The sequence below is a fragment of the Choristoneura fumiferana genome, chromosome 6 (genome assembly GCF_025370935.1).
Source record: "Choristoneura fumiferana chromosome 6, NRCan_CFum_1, whole genome shotgun sequence".
NCBI classification, from domain to species: Eukaryota; Metazoa; Arthropoda; class Insecta; order Lepidoptera; family Tortricidae; genus Choristoneura; species Choristoneura fumiferana.
This window is the reverse complement of record NC_133477.1, coordinates 594,002-608,841: the sequence shown is the minus strand read 5'-3', so window position 1 is coordinate 608,841 and position 14,840 is coordinate 594,002. Positions and strand designations below refer to the sequence as shown.

Here is a 14,840-nt window from a genome sequence, read left to right as displayed (position 1 = left end):
CAAACTTCCGATACAAGTTTGATGATAGAGTGGGGGCTTGTGACGTCACTATTAGGTGAAAATCGTACCATACAGTGACTTCACTCGAAACTTCTAAGCGCTGTATCCTCGTAATTTTTTGTTTATCAAACAAAAAAAAAATACGTGGACAATTTTTTAATTATCTATCTGACGGACTGAACAGTTTTTTTAGTCTTCTAGCCTGCTCTGCCCGACCAGCGGGACCGCGTGGCCCCGCGGCGCGCGGTCCGATAATGTAGTAAATGCGAATGAACGCGTGCCCGGTTGATGGAAATTTCACCAACGTATTGTAATGATTTTCTGGAATATACAGTTAGCGCACTTCCACCTTACTTCCACCGACGCAAGAGTGCGTTAAAAATGTATGAATAATTATACAGTGGCACTGAGCGAAGTTTCGAAAACGCATATGTGCGTCGGTGGCAGTGAATGCGTTAATTCAACAGTCTCTTGTGTGAGATGTATGTGATTTTGATCCATAAACTATACAATATCGTGCCGCATACGCATCTTCGTAAAGTGCGGTTTATTGAACCAGATGTTGTGTAATGCCTCGTGCCACCTGCCTCACTTATACCTACATTTACTATTCCACTTTATACTTATACTGATTTGGATTGTGTGACTTATTTAAGTTTTATATTGTAAAGGGAAGTAACTGTTATTGTTTCAAATGAATTATGTGATTAGTGATTTACAGAAAGTTCCTACGACTTATTATTTACTAGATGCCATTTTTATTATAATAAGTTTGCGTTCACTATGTAAGCGACTAACTATATTGTGTTCTTTATTTATATTTTTAATGGTATAGAATGTACCTACTAGTGTAGGGATGCATATTGCATAATAATGGAAACATTAGAACTACTAATTATGTGCATGAGTAATCGGAAGAATTTATTTTTAAAATATGTTTTTGTATTGGTTTGTACAGCATTGTACCGGGGCCTCCGCCACATAGGTTAAGTGATGAGCATTTAATGATATCAATAATCAATAATTATTTATAAAATTGTTCAGCTGATTGAACAAACATAGAACACTTACGAAATCAAGTTATGTAATACGTGGCCATACCGCATCGGTTTACTTGTTAGTTTGTAGCATAATGTAGTCGAAAAGACGCGCCGCGCAGAACAAAGAGATGGTGATTGTATCATAATGCATTTGTAACAATTGATTTGATTAGCGGCTTTTACAAGTTGTGTAATTTGATTGTATGTACATTATACAATTTAAAATTGTTGTTGTTGAAATAAAACATGGTACATAGATAATTGTTTTTATTTACTGCCACTCAGTCACGGAGAGTAAAAGTCCATTGGTTATGTCTTCGGATGCTGTGTGCGCAACACCTCTGGGAATGCCGCCGTGCTCGGCATAGAGATGGGTAAATCCGGATCTGAAGGTTCAAGAGTGATTCTTAAGCGGATCCCATGCGGATCCAAATCCCTCAATGACTCCTTTCAAATCTTATCGACTCCGGAGTTACTAACTCCGGCCAACCTATTGGATCGAGCGACTCGCGACCGGCGATTCAGCACTCACTTCACTTTCGTTCAATCACGTCGGATCGGATCGGAGATGTGCCGTCCAGCTTACGCTAATAGCAATTATTACGAGAGGAAAAAGCATAGCATGATACTAATTTCAGAGCCGCTCCCCGGAGCCGGTTCGCCAGTAAGTAAGTATATTCCGAAGTGACTACCAGATTCGAGTCATTAGGACAAATCGGTAGGGTACCTCAAACTAATAATCGCTTGAAAAAATTGGAGTCAATAAAGGAGTCTTTGAGTTGATAAACGGATTCGGTACCGATACCGGAGCTGGATTTAGTGAATCAGATCCCTTGTTGGAGCCAAGATACCAATGTCTTCGGCATCACTGACGCCGCGGGAAAATTTGGGCAATGCGATGGGAATAGAGTTGTAACAGCTTCGCGGCACTGCTCTGCTTCTATCTATACAGCAACTCCATTTAAGCCGCCGCGGTAAGGCGCAGAAGCTCAGTGGTTCGTCCTTCAATAACCTCGTAAGCATAGTACCTATATATTTCGACGTCATATCCACTTGTTTATTATTAGTAAGTACACATTGACGGAACTATTGCAGTTAGGTACATACTTATTGGTCCTTGGTAATAACTACGGCATGCTCCCTGGAAATCCCACTGTTTGTAGTGGATTCGTTGGGACATGACTGTACACAATTTGTACTGAATTAGTACATACGTATTAGAGCAGGCTGTAATGGAAGTGATCGCGTCCTGGCGACAATTATATAATTTAACTAGCCATTAATAATTTAATGAAAATAACAGCAATACATACAACTTTTTTGGGCACTTTTTTACTGAAAAGGTATAAATGAAATTTATGAATTTGGGTAGGCAGCTGAGGAGATTTCCGGATTCAATTTTATTTATTGTACTCTCGATAGTATTGAGGTATTTTTTTAAAAAGTATGTACTAAGTCAGTATTACTATTGGGTACAATTTGCGGCAAATGCGGCAAACATGTTTGCCCAGCATTGGACATTACAGGCTAAAAAAACGCCGTGCCCCGTGGAAACCCCACTGTCTGTTTTGTGACTTTTATGATTTTCACATACAGTATATAATATAATAGCTGTTATTATATTTTTTTATTGTTATTATGGTTAATTGTTTGTATTGTTGTTATGATTTGACATACCGCTATTATAATAGCTGTATGTCAAAACCATAAAAGTCACAAAACAGACAGGTGGGGTTTCCACGGAGCACGATGTTGTTTTAGCCTGTAATGTCCCAATGCTGGGCAAATGGGCCCTGGATTTCCAACTCGTCCTGTCGACACTTATGTCTAACCATAGTCGCCGAAAAACGCGTCTAGGTCATTCCGGCATCTCCGCCTTGTCCGGCGCCGATAGCCATCGTGGGGCATCCACTGTGTGGTGACCTGTCTGTTTCAGAATAATACGACGCATCTGCCTACCAGCGTTACGATGGCACAATCAAAATAAAATATTCAAAAAATAATAAAAAGATCTTAAAATATCACAAAAAAATTGAGATGTAGGGACATTAAGTACATTGTACAATTCGGGTTGTCTGCGGTGTCAGGCATGCTCCAGCAGCAGTACCAGCTGAACACCACTAACAAACAATAAGCTTCTAAAGCGACTGCAACAAAGAAGAATTATTATGATTATACAAGGTTTTCCCATAATGTCTGCTTTATTTGCAAATTATAGCAAACCACAACAATACGCGCACCTTACCTCATGTGCGATCGTCCCGCGGGCAGTTGCCAGCCCGCTTCAGGAAAGAATAGCGCGGACGATATGTCCGTCGCGCTCGCACTCCACGTTCCGAGCTCCAAGCACGAACTGCTGCGCACCAGTTGCCTACCACCGCGGCCGATGCTTGTTGCTCGGGATTCATATGCGCGCGCGCTATCTCGCACCGAAATCGTTGCTTGCTATTTAAATAAGGGTTTAACTGTGACCTACGTTGTTATGGGTTGCCGAGTAGGAAATAAAAGAAATACTACTATGAACACTAATACACTATATTGATTTGACTAATTTTAAATTTAAGCACTACCAGTATCAGTGACTGGAACTTAAGGTTAACTTAACTTATAGAATTAAGGGATCGATTAGATCACTACTTACAACTAACTTATTACTAGCTACTTATCACTACAGTTGAGCGCCAGGAAGGATTTAGACTTCGTCAGGGATCCTTGCCTATCCGCCTGCCACCGGCTAGCGTCCAAATTTAAAGTTTACTTAGCGCTAAACTAAACGACCTCCTCCTGATCCCAAAGGGCATGTCCTTACGCTAAAACAAAAGAGCGTCTGTCACTCACAACTGTCTCTTGGAATTACGGGAAATGAGATCAAAGATTGCAAAAGTTTGTTGAACTTACCCCTTTGTCACAAAACACCAAAAACAATTAAATTATTAAACTAAAGTAACTTAATTACTTCAATGTCTTTAATGTGTCGGGTACATTTCCAAGATAAGGTGTACACTGACCGACACCCGTCCGTCCTTAGCTTGAGACGAGAAACGTAATGACCATTTTTAAACTTATTTCATTATTTAAATAATTATTTTGTGCTACCCAATCCATCTTACTACTAGTACTTATACTTTTAATAAATAGAAAAAGATGAATCTCACCGCGTGAGATTTGAACCGTGAACCATCTGTTGTCTAGACGCCCTTTGCTGCCCCTGAGCCATCGAGCTAACTACACTGCACTCGGAATTAGGCGATCGGTTTCCTATCTAGCGAGTGACGTCATGACATTGCCTTATCATTGTCCCTAGGCGCTTCAAAATGGTCATGACATGTACCTCCTCCCTCAATAAAAAAATGCCATGGTTTTTTTTTTTTTTTTTTTTTTTTTTTTTTTTTTTACCATGATAGGGGTTTTAGATCTTTCACGTGCCAGTTACCCAACACTTTGCCCGACGGGTTGCTTAAACGAAATATATTATTTGACAACTTATCAATAATGATGGCCTTTTCAAATTTGGGAGCTAATTTCGCCATAAACTTGTTGGGTGCATTCGACAATAGCTTGGTCTTTTTCCAGACTGTATCTCCTATCTTAAAGTCTGCACTCGATCTACGCTTACTATTGTACCGCTGACTACTTTGCTCATGAGCTGCTCGCAAGCGACTCTGAACCTTGATATTGTTTCTATTTCTGGACTCTAACTGCTTAATGAACTCCGTGACGTTAATTTCATGTCTATCATTAGGACTATATACCACCTGATCTGCCCCTGGCGTTGTGAAGTTTGGCACAGTGGTTTCTCGACCAAAGAATAAATATGACGGTGTGTAGCCTGTCGTTTCATGTACCGCAGTTCTAATAGCATGCCCTATCTCTGGTAGATAATTGTCCCACGTATTGTGTTTCCCTGGCTGTGTATACGTAGCAATCATCGTACCTACAACACGATTAACGCGTTCTGTTGGATTACTCTGAGGATGATAGCTGGGCGTAAACCACAGCTTGCTGTTATATTTTGCCGCCATATCTTTGAAGAGCTGACAGTTAAATTGTTTACCGTTGTCACAAATAATTGACTGGGGAGCACCAAACAACAGGAATTGCTTCTCCACTATCTCACAAATCTTGTCAGCCTTTCCTGTCCTCAACGGAAACAATAGCACAAACTTACTGAACCAACACGTTATGACTAAAAGCATGGTGTTACCATTCTTACTCTTCGGGAAAGGTCCCATTAAGTCCAAAGATATTATTTGCCACGGATACTGAACCTCTCTGTGTCGTCCCATAAGTCCAGCAGGTAATTGCTGCGACACTTTGTGCTTGGCACAAATCTCGCATTGCTGTATGTACTGCTTCACTTGTTGAAGCAAGTTTGGCCAAAAATATCGCTGTTTAATCTTAAAATAAGTTTTCCTGATTCCTAAATGTCCAGCCGTAATGTCGTCATGACATTCTTTAAGCACCTTAGTTCTCAACGCCTCCGGGATGTAAAGCTTCCAGTCGTGTATAGAATTAGGAAACTGGCTTAATATAACCTTTTTATACAGCAAATTGTTCAAAACCCTCCATTCAGATGGTTCTTCTTGCTTTAATACGTCCCTAACTTTGCCTCTATACCACTCATCCTTGTGTTTTTCCAAGATGTCTATAGTAATTATTTCTGTATTCGTATCCTTATCCACCCCTCGGGATAGAGCATCAGGTACTGTATGTGCTTTACCTGGCCTATGCACAATATCATAACTAAACTGTTGTAGCTTCATCGCCCATCTGGCCAATCGCCCATGTGGGTCTTTCATCTTATGAAGCCACTGCAACGCACTATGGTCTGTAACTACGGTAAAGTGAACACCATCTACGTAAGGCCTAAATTTCTCTATTGCATAAACCATACTCAGTAGCTCTCTTTCCGACGTTGAATACTTTCGCTCTCTATCATTGAGCTTCCTACTCAAATATGCAATCGGTTGTTCGCCCTCTTCATTTTTTTGGCACAATACCGCACCTATGCCATTGTTTGAAGCATCACATTGTATAACAAACGGCTTTGAGTAGTCGGGACAAGTGATCACTGGTGTTGTTGTTAAAAGTGTCTTAAGCTTCAGGAACGCCGATTCTGCCTCACTAGTCCAAACTAATCTCTTGTTTTTTTTTTTTTTAGTTAAATCATGGAGTGGAGATGCGATGATGGAAAAATTCTCGACAAATCTCCTGTACCAGCTAGCTAATCCGATAAACCTCTTTAACTCCGTGTAATTTCTAGGCCTAGGGAAGTTGATTATTGCCGCCACTTTTTCAGGATCAGTCCTTAATCCTCTTTTGTCAATGACATATCCCAAGTATCTTAAACTTTCCCTGGCAAACCTGCACTTGTCTACATTTATAGTCAATTGTGCTGTATGTAAAATATTCATCACCTTCTCAATTAAGGCCATGTGCTCATCAAATGTTGAAGAACATATCACTATATCATCTAAATATGCCCAGACTTTATCGTCATTTGAATGAAACAAGATGTCCATCAACCGTTGCTGAGTCTGGGAGGCATTTACTAAACCAAACGGCATCACCTTAAACTGAAACAGACCTCTCCCGGGCACAGCGAATGCCGTTTTTTCTTTACTGCTGTCCTCTAATGGGATTTGCCAAAATGCTGACTTGAGATCAATGGTAGTCAAGAACTTTGCATTTCTAAGATTGTCTATAACAGTTGAAACCCTTGGCAAAGGATAAGTATCTCTTTTGGTAACCTTATTCAATTGTCGGCTGTCCAAGCATAAACGATTGTCCCCATTTGGCTTCTTGACCAATAATACTGGAGAACACCAAGCGCTATGTGACGGTTCCACCACATCATCTCTTAACATTTTGTCAAGTTCTTTGGTGATTTCTGCTTTAATTACCGGAGAGAAGTTGTATTGTTTCTGATGGACCGCTTTATTTTCACCTGTGTCTATGTGATGTTTCAATATATGTGTCCTACCTAAACCTTTACCTATTGTGTCCTTCATTTTGCTGATTAGAACAGTAATGCGATTATTTTGCTCCTCAGTCAAATCCTCCCTTGACCATATAACTGGTTCTTTAACTGCCAACTCATCAAGTTTAACTAAAAAACTATCATGATTCTTGAATTGTAAAGAGATTCCAAAATCATCAAAAAAATCTTTACCTAAAATCAATTGTTGACTCAACCTAGGCATAACAATTGCCGGAATCACCCTAAGTTGACCATCCAACATAACTGGCATGTCAAAAATTTCCTTAACATCATGAGGCGCTCCATCAGCGGTCGCCACCTGGAAACGTTTAATGCGCGTGCCCCTCAAACCTATGGACGTTAGAACATCGGAGAACTCCTTATTAATTACCGTACGATTTGCCCCTGAATCGAGAAGACCTACAAATTCGTTGTCTAAGATACTTATCCTTATGTAAGCCCTATTGTCATTATGTTTATTTACTAGTACGGGGCATATTTCTCCATCAGTGCGAGAAAAATATTTTGACACTACACCTAACCATTCCTGCCACTCCTTACTATTGTTACTAGGGGAGAAACCTAATTGGCAGAATTTGTGCTTCTCCCTTGTGGGTTTCCCGAACAATCGCAATCTTTAGATGTCACACCAAAGCGTCCACATTTATAACAAAATAATCGCTGTTTCGGTACACCACATTCCCTAAATAAATGTCCACTTTCCCTGCAATTCCAGCATCGCTTTACACTGCCAGCACCATTACCAATCTCGTCTACTTTAACCATTTCTGGATCACCCTCGTTACTGTAGTCTGCGTGATAAGCCAAATCGGGTTCTAATGAGTTCCTGAAGGACCTTGGTTTCTCAAAATTATCACAATTCACTTTCGTTCTCTCTACTACCCTAAGAACATTGATTAAATCTGGTATTGAGCAAAATTCGTCTCTGCACACCGCTCTTTGATAATAAGGTTGTAAATTCTTCAGTATTATCGATAATTTTTCCTGTTCAGAAATTTTGACCGGAAGCCTATTAAACATGTTTTGCATGACCGCTATATAAATTACGACCGATTCATCACTTCCCTGAGTTCTCGCGTTTATTTCTGTCAAAAGTTCCTCCTGATAGAACGGTTTCTGGAAAGTTCTTTTTAGTAAGACTACTAAGTCCTCCCAATTACTGGCATACTCTTTATTAGCTCTGTACCAGATGAGCGCCTCACCCTCAAAGAAATCGATCGCGTAACGCCATAGGTCATAATCAGTAGCATTCCTAGCATCCTTAAGTTCGGATACTCGTTCCAAAAATGCATTAATACTTAAATTACTACCAGAATATCTAATACCCCACTGATAAATAGGGACTAATTTTCGCTTTGGAAAGTCCTCTTCAACCGTCGAGGTTCGAAGTAGTCTACCGCGGCTTCCCCTCTCATCTCCCCACTTGCCTAAATTAAAACTGACATTGCGGTTCCCGTTAGTCTCAGGAAACCTTAAATCTTTAGTACCAAATCGTTCATCACTAGAAGACCCTGGTATATCCTTATTCGTTTCTAAATTCTTAACTATCCTTTCTCCCAAGACACCTAAAGTCTCATGCAATACTCGTTTATCATCAGCCGTTAAATTTTCCTCCTCATCTAGGTCATCCTGCACTACCAGCTTGTCTAACAGAAGTTGACATTGCTGTTTTAGCCCATCTTTCTTTATACCGTGGTCTTCTGAGTCTTGTGGTACTAAATCTAACCTATTTTCAATGTGATGTAGCCTGGAAATTAACCGTTTAAATAAAGCTTTGTCTGGCTTACCCACTATTTCTGAAACATAATTAGATAACGTGTTAAGTTTCGCCGAACAAATCTCAAGCTCGAAGTCAACTTTTTGCGCCCTATGCTGTGGTATTTTAATTTCACGTGTGAAATCCCCCGATTGCTCACTACACAACAACTCTTTGAGCAACTTTTTTAGAACCGGCGCATTGGCCTTCAGCGTAATGCCTCGACACTCTAGCTCATATTCCAGCTCATCCTTCAACAACAGATTAGGGTCCATGTTAACGAACAATGTGTTGCAAACTATATAGTACCAAAATATACTTTAAAATGTGAGGGTAGTTTTAAGTCGTAATTTAGAAAAGGAAAAAAAACGATTATTTTGTTTCCCGCCTCAGTAACACTTACTATTAATGCGCTGTCGTCTTAACATCAAGCAGCAAATGCTCAGCAGTGGGATGCAACAGTGGACAAAACCTTTTACACAATAACAACGTAAATATACAACACAAGACCTCAATTTGGTCTCGTGAAAGAAATATGTACCTAAAAACAAGCACTAATATTCACGCACTTAAACGCCTAAACTTAAGTTACCTAAAACGGCAGCAATCAAAGTATGTATGCTCTAGATTAGCATTAAAAACCACCAAATGCGCAGGTACCTAACTATAAAATTCCTAAAAATTTTCCAAAAACAACTAACCGTAAATTAAAGTAGAAATTATATTAAGTGTAACGAAAGGTACGTTTACCCTTAACTTCAAATAATAATATCGGTTACAAAATTTTTGGATATAAGTATAAATAAACGTTAATACGCGTAGTGCTAGAGAAAACAAATTGGTTTATAATACATTTAGAACGAGTAATCGATTGCTACAACGAATGAATTTATATGCTAAAAATAATTCTTACACTTTAGATCAAAACAATTATGGTAGGTAGTGTCGAAAGTTTTACATATAAATAACAATGGTACACGTTTTACGTTATCACGGCCACCAACGTTAATACGGCTTAATATACTACAGTGGTAAAAAAAATATATCAATGAACCGGTACATAATATGTAAGGTACGAGTAATTAACAAATAAAACTATGTTACTTATTTAATAGGGATAAATAAAAACCGTTCGTCAACCCATTAAATTTTAACGTTGGGCGCTATTTTGTTATGGGTTGCCGAGTAGGAAATAAAAGAAATACTACTATGAACACTAATACACTATATTGATTTGACTAATTTTAAATTTAAGCACTACCAGTATCAGTGACTGGAACTTAAGGTTAACTTAACTTATAGAATTAAGGGATCGATTAGATCACTACTTACAACTAACTTATTACTAGCTACTTATCACTACAGTTGAGCGCCAGGAAGGATTTAGACTTCGTCAGGGATCCTTGCCTATCCGCCTGCCACCGGCTAGCGTCCAAATTTAAAGTTTACTAAGCGCTAAACTAAACGACCTCCTCCTGATCCCAAAGGGCATGTCCTTACGCTAAAACAAAAGAGCGTCTGTCACTCACAACTGTCTCTTGGAATTACGGGAAATGAGATCAAAGATTGCAAAAGTTTGTTGAACTTACCCCTTTGTCACAAAACACCAAAAACAATTAAATTATTAAACTAAAGTAACTTAATTACTTCAATGTCTTTAATGTGTCGGGTACATTTCCAAGATAAGGTGTACACTGACCGACACCCGTCCGTCCTTAGCTTGAGACGAGAAACGTAATGACCATTTTTAAACTTATTTCATTATTTAAATAATTATTTTGTGCTACCCAATCCATCTTACTACTAGTACTTATACTTTTAATAAATAGAAAAAGATGAATCTCACCGCGTGAGATTTGAACCGTGAACCATCTGTTGTCTAGACGCCCTTTGCTGCCCCTGAGCCATCGAGCTAACTACACTGCACTCGGAATTAGGCGATCGGTTTCCTATCTAGCGAGTGACGTCATGACATTGCCTTATCATTGTCCCTAGGCGCTTCAAAATGGTCATGACAACGTGTTACCTTTGTTTTTTTTTTATTAATTAAAGTGTTTTCGTGACATTTATTCTTTCATTCATTCATGAGGCGACACACCCCCTCATAAAATCCATTTTCCAAGCGATTTTCGCAGTTTAGTTTTTTACAAAAATCATTGCTAATAAATGCGAAAGTAACTCAGTCTTTCTGTTACTCTTTCACGGCTAAACCGCTGAACCGATTTAGATGAAATTTGAAGACCACGATACGACGACGGAGACATTTTTTGAGGTTGCAGACATTTTGGGAATAAGCCTAAGGAATAAGCACTTTCTGATAAGCGAACATTATACAAAACTGTCATTCTTGGAGACAAGCAATTTTAAATAACTGACATTTTGAGAAGCTGACATTAGACATTATGCAAAAGACGTGTTGACATTCTGAAAGGCAGACATTTTGCGAAAAGTACATTTTAGGAAAACTGATATTTCAGGCCTGAGCCCTTGGTCCACCAACCTGTTTCTTTCATATCTGTCAATGCTATGGTTCAGAGGTTTAACCAAATAAGGTACACCTAACTAACAACCCAAAAATTCGTGCAGTTTTGAAAATTGGTGCCATCAGCCAAATATGTGGTCTACCACCCTAAAGTTGATAATCGTTTGCATGTCACAAAACAATAATGCCAATAGACGTGTCTGTCAACTTGATAGTTCGACTTTAGCGACATATTTATTTGATAGGAACATGTTTGAATTGGCCATTGGTACTTGCGGTATACAGATAAACATTTATTTATTTCTTTGGAGAACAAACAGAAATAAGTGTACAGAAGATGAGACAAGTATTCTTAGTACTATGACTAAAACTAACATGCACTTACTCCCTAAACAGATCTCACTAAGGCACATGTGTGATGATTTCTAGCCAACGTACACTTCACCGAAAGCTAACCGGTCGGAGTACGCTAATAAGCACGCTAGTCAAAACAAAGCAGAGTAGCCAGTACGGTACCAATAACAATAATCTACTTATTGAGCACATAATCTACTTATATTCTAAGACAATCAATGGATATGTAGGTATGTATGTATGTAAACACTTTATTGTACAAAATAAGCAAACAAACGCAATTGACAAACGTTAAGATATTCTTATTTACGTTATTATTATTACGTTCTAAGTTTAAATATCACAAATCTCATCCTCCAATGATCACCCCCTATTACAACATTAGTTGACAAAGCACTTTAACGTTTTATTTTAAATTGGGACCTTGACTCATTAAAGATATCAACCTACGAAAGTTCTCAAGGGTGGCGGATGTAAGGGGGCAAATCTCTACAAATAGTATGGGCCTCACACTTACTAGACAAAATCAGACAGGGGGAGCCATCTCTGTTTTGTGAAGGGGGCAAGTACCGAACAGATCGCTGAGGGCGTAAGGGGGGTTGAAGGTACCTTTTTTTTCAAGTTTTTTCTCATATCTCGAAAATTTCCTACAGATTTGGTCCTTTCCTATCCATTTTTTGTTCTACGATCAATACTTAGGAGACATAGGGTGTTTAAATTGACAAGGAGATAGAAAAAAAACGATTAAAAAAATGAAAAACGAAGTGGGTTTCAAATTTTATTTAAAAATAGAAAATGTAAATCAGTTCGTCTTTTATTTTACTCATCGTTTTCTACATCGACATCTCCGTCTTCTTCTTCAATGTCATCTACAGGTACACCGTGTGTACATGAGCCCAAGCATACTAAGTAGACTGCATTTAATACCTCTACCGGCTTTTCGGAGTCATTTCATTACCCAGCCACTCTTGTGTACTTGTATAAGTATTCGTTATGCGAGATATTTTGCTGAGGAATATCTACTGGTGAAATATCGATACGTAGGTTAGCCGTTAAATTGTTTGTGATAATAATTAAGGCTGGGAATATACGTCAGATTTTTCGATAAGTACGAAAGTCTTTACTGGCAAAAATTTTTTTCAAAGATATTATTATGAGTTTACATTTTACCCGAGCGAAGCCGGGTTTACATCTAGTCATTTAATAATATTGTAAATCTGCTTCAAAAAATATACCTCGTTGAGTTTCTTGCCGGATTCTTCTCAACAGAGGTATTTCCGAACCGGTGGTAGATTTTTTTTTGACATTCATAAGTGCTTGTTATAGCCTAAATTGAATAAAGATATTTTGACTTTGACTTTGATCCCTCCTTTTAATACTTACAATGCTGTGCTCCATAGCTCTTTGGCAGACCTTCAGCTTGGATTTCTGAATTTCTGTTAAGAGCCATGTCTGAGCACCGCAGGTTAGGATGGGCAGTATACCTACACATGTCAAAATTATGAGTTTCCGCTTAAGTGTCAATGGAAGGCTGCCCTTTACCAGCTCCTTCGTGGACCAGAACCTTTTCCAGGCGTTATCGATGCGTCTTTCGACCTTAATAACTTGAAAAATGATCCAACTAGTTTAATTTTTCGGGGCTCCTAAAGGTGAGCTACCTACAACGAAAGCCAACTGAACTGCGCAAGAACGCCTTGGTGCTTGGTGCTTGGCGGTGTCGACAAAATACCCTCATTTTCATCACAATTGTTGTCAGAAGGCGGGCACAACATTAACCTCCTGCGACCCACCATACAACAAAAATTAGCATCGAAATTTAAATCTTAACGTCTCATAGATAAAGTTTAATTTATTTTTTTGTTAATTTGAATGATACCGAGAAAATGACACTTCATTCCTTTTTCAAAAGATATAAATTTTATTGCTAACAATACGTACTAGTATTATCACTTTGAACCCCAGGAGGTTAAGACGCTAATGACTGTCCTGCCCATTTCAATAATAATACGACGCATCTGCCTACCAGCGTTACGATGGTGAACAAAACAATTAATATACTGTCAAAATAAAATATTAATACAAAATAATAAAAATAATTAAATAATCACAAAAAAAATTGAGATGCAGGAACATTAAGTACATTGTATAATTTCGGGTTGTCTGCGGTGTCAGGCATTCTCGGAGTACCAGCTGACCACCACTAACACACAATAAGCTACCATAGCGCCTGCAAAAAAGAAGAATTATGATTATAGTAAAGTATGGTATATCTATGGGTATGCACAGCAGTAATACCAAAAGTCAACCCCAAGGCCGAGGCCCACAATACGGCTAAACCGCCGCGGTTTTTAACCGCGTGACTTTTCTATACAGTAAACTTAAAGCCGCCAGTGCGTCCGCTTGCATTAGTTTATTTGATTCACAAAGTCACGCGGTTAAAAACCGCGGCGGTTTAGCCGTAGTCCGGCCTGGGCCTAACGCTTTCATATTTGAATGAAGTAGGCATCGACGTCGACGGTCACACGATAGGCACTTGTCCCACCGCTGACGATGAGCGAGAAGCGAGTAGAGCGAGTAACTAGAAACGAGTGGGTGAGCAGCGAGAAGCGAGTGTAGTTTTATCGCTGGCTGTAAGCGAGTGTTCGAGTGCGACGGGCGATTGCTCGTTCCACTCCACTCGCTCGTGCGGGGCGGCCGCCAAGCTGACATCGCTGAGCGAGTATCTATAGCTCAGCGAGTTTTATAGCTCTTGTCGCTGCGACAAAAGATGTAAGAGCGAGTTCTCGCCGACAGTGTGAACAGCCAGCGATCAACTATTAATATATGTGTCTCTTTTACTCACACAGGATCTTATATCTTTTGTTCGTTTCTTGAGCGAGAAAATAGTCGATAGCAAATCGTTTCCTCGCTGGCGGTGAGACAACTGCCTAAGCACTTGCGTTATCGAAAATTACGAATCTCGCAGTGTTGTGTAAAATATATAAAACTAGAGTTCCGTAGTGTCGTTACGATTTTGTATTTTGTACCGAATCTTTCAAGTTTATGTAGGTATCTTTTATACCTCAGGTTAGGCCCAAAACAGACGGTGAAACGCAACTGCACACTTTAGCACCTTGTCTGTTCCAAGCAAGAGTTGCGAGTTGTGAGTCCATAACTACTTAAGTAGATCAAGGCTTAGGTATGGATGATGCAGGCGGTGGAGATCGT

General features: G+C 39.2%; 1 protein-coding gene and 2 long non-coding RNA genes across 3 annotated transcripts in view; 1 reads left to right on the top strand and 2 right to left on the bottom strand.

Annotated features, from left to right (window-relative positions):
- LOC141428783 (uncharacterized) overlaps window positions 1–14,840 on the top strand; it is a gene marked incomplete in the record, with an annotated part of 528,375 nt that overhangs the window by 40,156 nt on the left and 473,379 nt on the right.
- On the bottom strand, window positions 3,555–4,385 carry LOC141428467 (uncharacterized). The gene is made up of 2 exons (XR_012451431.1): window positions 3,939–4,385; window positions 3,555–3,850 (listed from the first exon to the last, which is right to left on the bottom strand). It is a non-coding gene; the product is annotated as an uncharacterized lncRNA (long non-coding RNA).
- Window positions 10,003–10,805, bottom strand: LOC141428466 (uncharacterized). Its single transcript, XR_012451430.1, has 2 exons — window positions 10,387–10,805; window positions 10,003–10,298 (listed from the first exon to the last, which is right to left on the bottom strand). It is a non-coding gene; the product is annotated as an uncharacterized lncRNA (long non-coding RNA).